Below are 11,183 nucleotides of genomic sequence, written 5' to 3'. Positions count from 1 at the left end.
TCCGATTTAGACACCAGGGACCTGCTGCGATTCATCTGGGAGTGTAACAAGGAACTATGGCACTAGGCAAATTACTCACTGCCTGACATTTAGGAGCTTATAAATTGTTAGGGAATATTTAAAACGATGCAAATGAATATTTTCATATAGTATATTTGGCTGTATTCCTGGCCTGTATTATTTTTCTGGGTTGGATACCTCCATCTCCAGCAGATATTCAGTCCTTAAAACTGTTTGGCTTTTATTTTATTCTATTTATTTTTCTGTCATCTATTATTCTAAAGAGATGTAATGGATCAGCCCAGATATATTTCATGTTGTGAAGAGAGGGAAGGAAACAGCCTGAAAATCATCTGCAGTTCAACATTGAGCTGATATTTGTGGAGATAAAGACTTAGTCCACAACATTTTTACCTTGTGATTTGGATTCCACGGGGTAACAATCAGCTCCAAAAATCTCATTGTGACACTGTTTTCAAAGTCAAATAAGGAGCATCAATGAGAACACACCACCCCCCAAGTGGCTCCCCTCCAGCTTCAAAACCCCAATTTATTTTTGACTTTGCACCATAAGACTGAAATGATTAATCTGTAATAGATTATCTCATAGATCTGCTAAAGAACAGAGGATGTGATTTGCTCAGGATTTGGCACACTGGCAATGGCATGTCATGGCAAGGTGCTTAATGAATACTGCACCACAGAAAAATAACATGCGTAAATCTCCAGCTACTGGAGAGGGATGTCCTCCTGTGTGGTGAGGGAACCCCCTCCAGTGATCGCATCGACCACCGACTGCCCACCAGTGATTAAGCACATCATTTCCCCCAGCTTTCCACAAAGACTTCTCCAAGCTTAGATGTTTGACACAACCAGCCTTGAACTTGCATTTCAGAAGTGCTAAGCACCTACAACATAGAAATCGAGGCGTTTACTCCACCTCTGTGGTGCCCCGTGGGGTCTCAGGATGTATGTTATAGAACTGCAAAGTGTAGTTATTTGTGGGAAGTATTGAATGCCTGAGGGAAACACAAACAGCTGGATGGCTACATCGCGTTTTTGTGCTACCGAATGTTCACCTTCATTTCAGGGAGTAGAGGAAGTTTGTGTGGAACTCGATGCATAATTTATGGCACCGTGAAGCATTTACCAGGGGTAAGCCTGAGCCTATGGAATCCAGTTGAAAAGGGCAAGCAATTTTTTTAAACTGGGACGTGGCTACTTCTGGTGCCAAACCTAAAAGCCCAAAGCTGTCAAAATAAAATCAGAGCAAGTCTAAGTAACAGGCAGCAATTTCTGTTGGCACTGCCTACGTATTTGCCAGTTAACAGAAGTAATTGGCCTTTTCTCTCATTTTAGAAATTGCTTAGGAATGCTAGAAGCTTGAGAAAAAATTCTCTCACCTGTCTGACCTTGGCCAAGTGCTGAAGAGCAATCATCCACCTGAGAGCGGGGTACCTCCGACAGCAGGCAGAGCAAAGGGTGGTTGTGCTCTTATTGCCATTCAGCGACACCTTCCTGCTGCTAAAACTCCATTTCTCTTTTTGCAGCATCTCGCTATTTACTAAGTAGCTGGAGATAAATATGGTGCTCTAACCTCCATTTCCTCTATCTTCAGGGAGATTTACCTGCCAGTCCAGGCAGTCCTTTCTGGCATCAGAAGTTGAACAAAGTTCTCCTTGTGGTAACGGAGTTTATTAGCCTGTGATGCCCCTTCCCTTGACCTGGCGGGACTTCTCCTTTGCTTGTGCTCCTGCCAGCCCTTGGCCTCCTGCGCGGGGTCAGTGAAGGTCTCAGTCTCCAGACTCTTAGGCCGTAACCGAGGGCCGTAATTCATTTTGTGTGCGCCATCAAGCAGCAGCTGTCTTTAAACCGCTGACCCAAGGCACAGGTGCAGGACAGCGGCATCGCTCATGGAGGTGCAGGATGGCGGCAGGCCACGAGCTGAGGCCCCACGGACGGGCGGCTGGCTGAGGTGGCTGGAGTGGCTCCGGGCCTGGGAACTGCTCCATGAGGCAGCGCTGTTGATGGACAGCTGTGACAGATGCCTGTGTGCTGTTATCTCCACAGCCATCAAAAGAAGATGCTTATAGCTTCATATTAGTTGTCTCTTCAGCTCAAAGGCACAGGCTTTCTTTGGTTGTGTGTCTGTGTGGTGATGACAGCTTTCCCCTTCATCTAACAGCCACACCGGAGCTTGCTGGGACAGTGCTGACACTGTCCAGCCTCTGCAGCAACGCAGAGCACAGGGGAACAAAGGGAAATGGGGATGCTGCTGCCACAAACCCCAGGGAGCCTGAGCTCAACTCCTTCCTCCCTCTACTCAGGCCATGCTCGTCCCTAGAGAAATCAGAATTTGGGTCTTCCCCTCACAGACACCCAAGGGCCAGGCTCGGGCTCCACTTCTGCGCTCTGTTGGGCCATCCCGGCAGGGAAGTGAGCTGTACTTGGCAATTCTGTGGGATTTTGGACTTGGGAGATAGCAAAGGCAGCATCAACAGCTACAGTTCAGAGGGGAGAAAAGGGCTGTCTGCCAAACGGTGCTTGGAGCTCATGGGGGACTGATGCAAGTGGTCAGATTGACGCAAATTTCTTCCCAGCCACTTCATGAGCATTGCCACATGTATCGTTCAGTAAGATGATCTTTAGAGGCCCCTACCAAACCAAACCAGCCTATGATATTGTCTCTGTCTCCACCTCTTGGTGCTCCTAACCACAGGCTGAGGTCTCACCTGCAGTCTGGGGATGGTGGGATGCCCAGTGGCGGGGTTTCACCCTGGGAAGTGCTGCGGGTCTTTCTGTCAGAGAGGCCTGAGAGCGTCTGCCTGAAAACAGGAGTCAGGGCAGGCCTAGGTGGTGGCTCTGGCTCGGGAAGGGGAGGGCAGCAGGGTTTTTCTCCTGTCTGTGCAAGCCCTGATATCCCTGCTTCCTCGTGCCTGCCCTCTCCCACTGCACCAGGTGCCTAACTCCTCTGGTGCTGCGGGGTCACGTAATTGTCAGGAAAACCCAAACCCACAGCAGCAGACATGAAACACTGGCACACAGACCCTGGTTCCAGGTGGCCTCAGCACCCACGTCCCGCTCCACCACTGCCACTGCAGGCTCAGAAGAGGGGCAAAGGTGGTGTGGCCGGCTGCCCTGGTGCCGGGGGTCTTGGCAGTAGGGTGTAACGTGCACAGGTGAATGGTCTGTTTTGCAAACAGGCAGGCTGAGGTCGTCTGGGTCTTTCCAGAGTCTCTGCTATTTTTTTTTTTCTTTGGGGGCAAGGGGGAAGCCAGTAATCATAGGAATAAAGAACTAAAGTAGTTGGATGAACCATAATTTCCTAGTACAAACTCTCCTTGTCTGTATTTCTAACAGTTACATGCTGAGATGGTTGCATTTTGGACAAAATAAGTATTGTAACAGTAATAATAGGACAGCTATAAAAAAGTCAAAGTTCATTAAAAAAATCTTCACCCATTTCATCACTAATTATTATTCCAATTCTGATCATTGATCACTCAAAGTGAGCTTTTTTTTTTTTTTAAAGAGATTTGTTAGTCTAACACAACGTTAAAACATGTGTCCAAAAGTAATGCATTGGTTTTCTGTGGAACAATCCATCTGTTACTACAAGAAAAGAAAGACAGGAAAAATAAACCTTATCCCATGAAATCAGACATATGAGAGAAGAATCCTTTTGAAACTCCCCCCCAGAAATCCCAACCTGAGTGCGGAAGGAGGTAGACAGGCATTAATGAGCAGAGTGCAGCCTCCACTGGATTCTTGCCCCTGGAAAGCAGCAGAATTACAAAATGGTTGGGCATGAAAGAAATTACAGATTTGCTACAGATATCTGCTGCTTAGTGCCTAAAAATTTAGTTTAAGGGGCCTCTCAATCTGTATATGGAAATGAGTCAAAAGCAGAAGCATTTCTGACCTGCTTGAAGATTTTTAGCATCAAACTTTTCTAGAATTAAAACATTTCCAACCTAATAATTTTGTACTCTCAGATTTTTTTTTATTTTTTTTATTTTTTAATAAAAACTGTATATATTTCAAATTTGTAAAGTGACTGGACAAAGCAGTGTTAAAAATTCAACTGCACTAATTACTAGCTGAGCAGCATAAAAACCTCTGAATAAATGTCAGTCTAGGAGATAAGCTCTTATCTTAATCTAATGACTCCACAGACTTAATTTGTCAGGCCAGCCTAGTTGATGAAAAACAGGTTTCTATTCTCTAGTGTTAGCAGCCACATCTTTCCAAATCTTTGAAGTTGGATAGTAATACCATCAGTGTCATCCTGCAAAAATCTTGTGACCAAGCCAATTTCATTCCTATTGTCCTGTTACACTAATTAAAGTTGTTTTACCCCCATTGGTCTGCAATAGGTGAAAATGAAGCCAATTTATTTTTAGTTTTGTTATATTCTTGGGATAATCATTCTTGCTTTTTTTTTTTTTCCTTCCCCCACTCTCAACAATGTGTTAATATTTGCAGTGCTCTTTTGGTATCAGAAAGCTGGGCTTTGCAGCAGGGCTCCACAGATAGCACAGTGCTATCCCAGGACAATTCCTGCAGTGCAGATGAAGTACGCAAGTCTGTGTGTGTTTATTTGTATAGAGAAGAATCATTTTGAGCTCTGGCAATAAATTTGATCTTAAAAGATGATTTTAGGTTTTGGAAGTTCTTTCCTAAAGGAGCATTTGACATATTTAGAGCTAAATGCACCAAATGTTCATATTGTTTGGACAAAGTGGATTAACAAATAGAAAAAAAAAAAAAAAAAAGAAATTGGCTGCGGTCAGTGTTTCCAGCCCCCCCCACCTCAGCTCACCCTTCTGATGGGAAGCTGGCAGGCCTTTTCATGCACAGTGCCCCATTTCAAAGGATACCATTTAAGAAGAGTATTCTTCATCCCAATCCTGGTATTTAAACAGGGATATGCTTGGGTTTGAGGAGTTACTTGGGAGGTGAAATTTACACTGATGATACCCAGGAATACTACAGTTAGGAAAACTCGAGGAAAATGGTAAGATTAAAGTGTGACATACCGAGCCAAATCAGAGAGGCCAGGGGTCAGCTCCCGACCCCAATGGGCTGTGTGTGAGCATGGACACCCAGTTCCACACCTCAGTGCTCGGGGTGTAACAGGAGCTGGGTGCTGGCGTGGTGGCAGTCAAAGTCCGTGAGCCCCGGAGTTTGGGCCATGCTGCCTGGCACATCCCTGCTGCAGCGGACACAATGGGGCGGCGAGGCAGGTTGGGGATCTTTGCACCTGCAAAAATGTCAAACTGGAAGATGTAGTTTCCCCATCTTGGTTGGGTTCTGCAGCTGAAGTATACCAATGGAATCTTTTTAATACCCTGACTTGCACATCCCTGCTTATGGCATATTTTTGTCAGCTGGGGTCCGTAACATGTTGTCTTTCCTTTTTTACCCTCAACCCTCTGCAAGGGAGCAGATTTTGCAGAGCAGGGCCATGAAAAGTGCTCATGGTCCTAAATGTGACCCAGAAAGATGGGGCTGTTGGATAAATTAGAAGCAAATTTCCACAGATACTAGAGCACCTCTGGATGCAGATCAGTGCCTACTTCTGTTTTTTAAAGCTTCCAGGCTTCTTTTGCCTATGGGAGTTGGGAACACAAGAGCTTCTGAAAATCTTAAAGCCTGAGACATATTTAAGAACTGTTGTCTGTTGCTTCCCGGGATTGAGACAACAAAATTTTTGAGAGCTCTGTGCTGCAGTCAGTAGCTGTCTGACCCTCTAAACACTAATAAACATTTGGTGCATGGTCTGCAAGCTTGAAGCCTCATCTGACCAAAGCTTAAATTATATCCATTGATTTCATCATGGAAGTGATGGTCCACTCCTGGACATGCCAAATTCATTTATGTTAGGGCTATGGCCTGGAATGGCATTTTTTTCATAAGAATTAATGGATCCTCATTTCTCCTGCTCTGAGTCAGAGTTTAAATCTACAGGCCATTCCTGACACAGCTGTAACAGAAAATGAACACATTGAAGTGAAATTTTCAAAGTGACATTTGAATCCCCTCTCTCTGATGAAATCCCACCTATTGATCCAGTCAAATGACTGCAGTCTCCATGGGTCCATCCTGCAAAGCCTCCTCGACTGGCTTATTACTGCAATTCTTCAGGTGCACCGCTACCGTCTTTCAGCAGAGGACAGGTGCCAGCTAATCAACTGGAAAAATGAAAGCTCCTAGAGATGAAATCCTACTTCAGGTGAAAGCAATGACAAAATTCCCATGGACATCATCTTAAGTCGGAATTTCCATTTTAATGCTGACTCCCTGATCTACGCAGTGGCTTTGACTTGGAATAACTCATTTATTGCCCTTTCCCCAGTAGCTGGTGCACTAAGGGGCTGACTCACATGGGAGCCGTGGCCACAGGGGCATTGTGGTAGGATCTAGCTGGCTTGAGTTAAACTGTCCGTGCACCAGGAGACTTTGTGGCCTCATGAGTCCCTTAGCTCCTTCCATGCCCTCCACCATTTCCTCTTGTCATTCCACTAAAAAAATTCACCTGCTTGGGCCTGCAAAGGAGCCCTGCCATTTCTGGGCCACCGCCTACAAGGAGAGCAACTTGGGGTGCTGAGGAGAACTGAAGCCTCGTGAAAGAACAAAGCTGAGTCCTTTGTAGAAAAATGTGACTTTCAATCAGAGAGCTATGGATCCAGATCAATTTTCCTAGCAAAAGGGAATAACTCAAGTCTGAAAACAAAAAGGAGCCTGTCACGATGAGATACAAAAGTATGGGGTTATCTGTCAGTCTTGATGAAGTATAGTGCTGACAAGCCAATAATGAGCTAAGGGCCACAGTGAGGCTACAACAAGTTGGAGCCACCTTGGCCTGGCAAACTAAAGTCCAAATGCTGGCACCACTACTGCAGGCAGGACAAGCATGGTCAATAGGAGCAGGACTTTCTTGATTTGCTAATAGAGTATCCCAGCTCGCATGCCTTTTGTTGGGTGAGTGGCAGAGTGTGCTAATGCACATGCCTTGCCTTGGCTCTAAATGGTCTCTGACTATAAAAGTTAATAGCTTTGATGCAGCATTCCTAAAAGGAAGTGTTTGTCAATTCTGCTCTAAGTGTTTGAGCTCAACAGTCTTAATTCAATGTGTCAGATAAGAGAAAATCATGTTGGTTTATATTTATGATTTATCACTTCTATCTTAGCACTAGAGATGTTTCGAGAGCAAACTAACTCTTCAGTTTGTGTTTTGCTTTGCTTTATGTGTGTATTTTTATTTTTTTTTAAATCCATCTAAACCTTGCCAGTCAAATCCATAACATTTCTATACCAGTGTCAAATCTGCTGGGGGTGAGAGGAAGAAACACATCTGGAATGCACAAAGGTAGTATGTTCTGATAAGTCATAGCTTATGGCTGGGTACAGCAGAGGTTTGAAAATAGGCAGGCAGTGAGTACAAAGCTGAGGCCCATGCTACTGCTCAGGTCAAGGTGAGCCACACTGCCAGACCCAGAGGAGCACTGAAGCCTGCTACTTCATGAGGCCCTTGGGCATATTCGGGATTCTTGAGCTAAGATTGGAAAAGGGGCGAGCCTGGTGAGCAGGCTGACAGATCCACAGAAAAGCAAAGAAACTTGTAGTGAACAAAGAAAAGACAGGATGCAAGCTATGTCTTATAGGTGGAAAAGGATCAGATCACCTCGGGAATTTGGGTGCTTAAGTGCCTTTGTTTAGGATCCACCCCAAAAAGGCCTTGATGATCTGGGACAATATGGGTGGAGAGGTGTCTCCTATACTTATCAGCTTTCCAGTAGCACCAAAGCCAACAGAAGAATCAGAGGTCAGTCTTGGTAATCCCATCATCTGGCCATGACTGCCTTTTGAGATTGCTACATGCATGGGACTAAAGTGGGTAGAAAACTGTCTGGGTTAATCTCAATGTTTCCATAACATGTTACCTGGCAAGTGAGGATGGCTGCTGAAATGTTTGCGTTAGGCTCTTGCTTTTACAGTAGTGCTATGTAAAACAGAACAGCTTTGTGGCGATAATAGTGGCTTCCCCCACATGGGATGCTCTCTCCCCTTTCATTTTGGCCTTGGTAAGTGCACATCAAAGATTTTCCACTTCTCCTGTTTCAAAGGGAACCTCCACCCACCCGCAAGTAGCAGTAAGCATTTCCTCCCGTCTTCACAAGCTGTTATTGGCTCAAACACCTTCCCTGCGCTCTTTGGGAAAGGAGGCAGATAATGCAGGGAGAGCTGCAGTGATTCTTGGGACCAACAGTAAAGGTACCCAGTTAAAGGACTTAGCGGGGGGCCTCAGATTTGCTTGCAGAGGCCTATGTGTCTTTTCTCGCGATCAAAGCCACTGTGAGAAATTGTGGTTTTCAATTCATTTTTTTTTGCATATGGGAAAGAGGATGGCTTTGTGCAATGGCTGTTTAAAAATACTTCAAAAGAACTTGAATCAGTCCATGGCTGTGCTATATACAAATTAAAATAATTGATTTCTGGCAGCCTTTTAGGAGATCTATAAATTAAAGGGATCACATTTCTGATACATTTTGGGGGACTTTATTTTATGCTGACTTTCAGAGTGCCCTCCATGCCAGAGCTGGAAGTCAGCCACCAAAGCAGTGAGCTTCTCACTTTCATTTGCTTTGCCCTCTTGTCACAGGAGCCACTGGGTCTCCTTCTGGAGCACCCATGGTTCCGGCAGGTCCTGGACCCATGCCAGCTCTGTACCCTTCCCGTTCATTTCGTGCTTTGAGAACTTTATGTCAGGAAATAGAAGCTGCCCCAAACCTACCAAGAGCCTCCCCTCTGGGGAGTTTGCTTCTCTCCCCTTTTCTCCATCAGTAGAAACTGATACCCTCACCCAGTCTGTGTTGCACCTGGGCTGTCCCCATTGTGTGCACTGATGGCAATGGGTTCAGCTCTATCTGTGATGACCTAAAAATAGCTCTCAATTAACATTGCATTTCAAGAATTGGAAAATTTCCCAGAAGTCCATTCTTTTTTTTCTTTTTCTGTTTCATTACATTTTACAGTAATAATACACAAGCCTGTAGAAAACATGACGGGTAATGAAAAAATGTAATTAATATAAGCAGTGTAAAGCATTTTTTTCCCTCTGTTGTCCTTGCAGAAAATTACTGCTTTAAACTGAGCAGGATGTGAAAATGCATAAAGCAAACAGTAATATGCTGTGGTTTGTAAATATCTTATGCAAAATAGTTAAGTCAACTGCTGTTTATTTTTCTTACTTTGTGTCACAAGCTCTTACTTTCTTTTGTTCATTATTTTTTCCATTTGTTCTTTTTTTGGGGGGGCTTGCTCTCTTTCATCTTAAGGAAGCCACTGGGTTAACTATATTTTTTTCTGCTACAGCTAATTCAATCAAATATACAGGACAGGCTATTCCATCTCTTCTTACCATCTCCCGTTTGCTGGCTCTGAAATGCAACATATACTACAAAAGTGTAGCAAGTCAAGTCTTCACGATACGGAGGTTCTGCCCTCATTTTAATGGGATTAAAAAAAAAAAAAAAAGGGAAAACACCTATCCCGCAAATAAGTAGTTATCCCAAATCCTGCTACAGCATTATGACAAACTGTAGCCTTCCTGACGATGCCTGTAGAATTCGGCAGTGTTTTTATAAGGCTGCCCAGTCACAGTTCTGGAATGGGCTGTGAGCAATATGCAGTCAACACTAACTAAGATGGCACAGTCTATGCCAGCTCTCCTTAGGATATTTCTCTGTGGCTATCTGTAGAACTTGTAATACCCAGCGATATCTGAAGGTCACAGCAGAGTTTCTGAGCTGAAATACAAAACAGCATTCCAAACACATCTTCTGTGGCCAGGCAAGAAACTGCTTATGGTTTAGTTTCCCTCCCCCCTACCCGCAGCTGACATCCAGCATTAGTTATTGTTTATTTTTGTCTTGTTCCTGGTTCTAAAGGTTTCCCTTATGGCCCTGCTTTATGTGAACTTTCAGATATCACTCGGGGCTTCTCTGCCTCATCCCCTCTGATGTAGCCAGTTCCCCTGTGAAGGTAGGTTTCCCCAGCTGAAGATCTGTGCCTCTCTCCTGTGGCATTCTGTGCAGCCATTTGGAGTCCCAGATGTAGGAAATGAAATAATCCACGCTCATACAGTCATGAAAGTGCCCATCTGGCACACAGGAACATCACGCATTGGAAGCACACAAGCGTGAGCTCACTTTTGTTATGGCATTTCATAAACAGAGATGCAGCGAGCCAGCAAGTAAGGTCCTTTGGATAATAACAATCGTTTCCACCACACATTGTGTTTAAAAAATAGGGGAAGAAAAATCAAGACAAACTGGAAAGATTTTCTCTGAGGCTTCTGAGGAGAAATTTCTACTTACAAATGTTTTTTCCCAGTGGCCTTCTGTACTTATATTTCCCTGGTTCTCCCACTCTCTATGTAGATGTAAGACAATGGTGACAGCTGAAATGTAGCCAGTTAACTCTTAGTTACCTCTGCAAGCTCTTCTTCCTCACTGTTCAGTAAAAGAAAGGAAATATTAGATCATACTTACAAAAGTGAGTTCTATAAAAACAAATTGCATGTTACTGCTTTCTTATCACTACATAAAACTCACAGAAACAGTCTAATAAATGACCTCACCACTCAATTTTGAAGTATACAAATTAAAGACAGCAACTGATAAGCCAAGAGAGATTAATGTACAGTGTGTGCGCCTGTATGTGTGTTTGCATGCCTCTATGAGGACATACCCATATGCTGTTGACATTCAACCTCTGGAATAATAATTAGGGGAAAAGGCAGATGTGTAAATTCATCTTGCTGGGCAGTGTATATATGCTGTACTAGTCCCTGATTAATTCAGAACTTGAACACTAATCCAAAACACAAGGTTTCTGCTGGGATATGGTGGCTTATAAAGGGGTGGAATATGAGGAAACAATGAACAGCCCAAAATGATGGACTAAGTTCAATACCAATAAGTAAAAAGCAAGGTTATTTATATTATTCCAGCTTTGTAAAGTAATTGAAAAAAGACACCCTAGGCTTTTTTTTTTTTTTTTTTTAATGTCATTGCATTCTGTAAAAAAGCCTTGGGATGTATTAAACCTCAGAAAACCACCATTAGCCCTTCTGACAGTGCTGGATCTTCAGAGGACTCCTCAAAGGGGTGAGGTTT

General features: G+C 44.0%; 1 protein-coding gene across 5 annotated transcripts in view; it reads right to left on the bottom strand.

Moving 5' to 3' along the window:
* Positions 1-11,183, bottom strand: part of LOC310903636 (uncharacterized protein) — a 503,466-nt gene that overhangs the window by 11,612 nt on the left and 480,671 nt on the right. For 3 of the 5 annotated variants that reach the window (XR_014587628.1, XR_014587629.1, XM_083847242.1), the window contains one exon: positions 1,404-10,517. The gene's annotated coding sequence lies outside the window, so the exon portion shown is untranslated. The remainder of the gene's footprint in view (positions 1-1,403; positions 10,518-11,183) is intronic. The other 2 variants (XR_014587630.1, XR_014587631.1) reach the window with 1 other exon arrangement.

Source organism: Anser anser (genome assembly GCF_964211835.1).
Source record: "Anser anser genome assembly, chromosome: 8".
Taxonomy (NCBI): Eukaryota; Metazoa; Chordata; class Aves; order Anseriformes; family Anatidae; genus Anser; species Anser anser.
The sequence above is the reverse complement of the archived record's forward strand: the minus strand, read 5'-3'. Positions and strand labels throughout refer to the sequence as shown.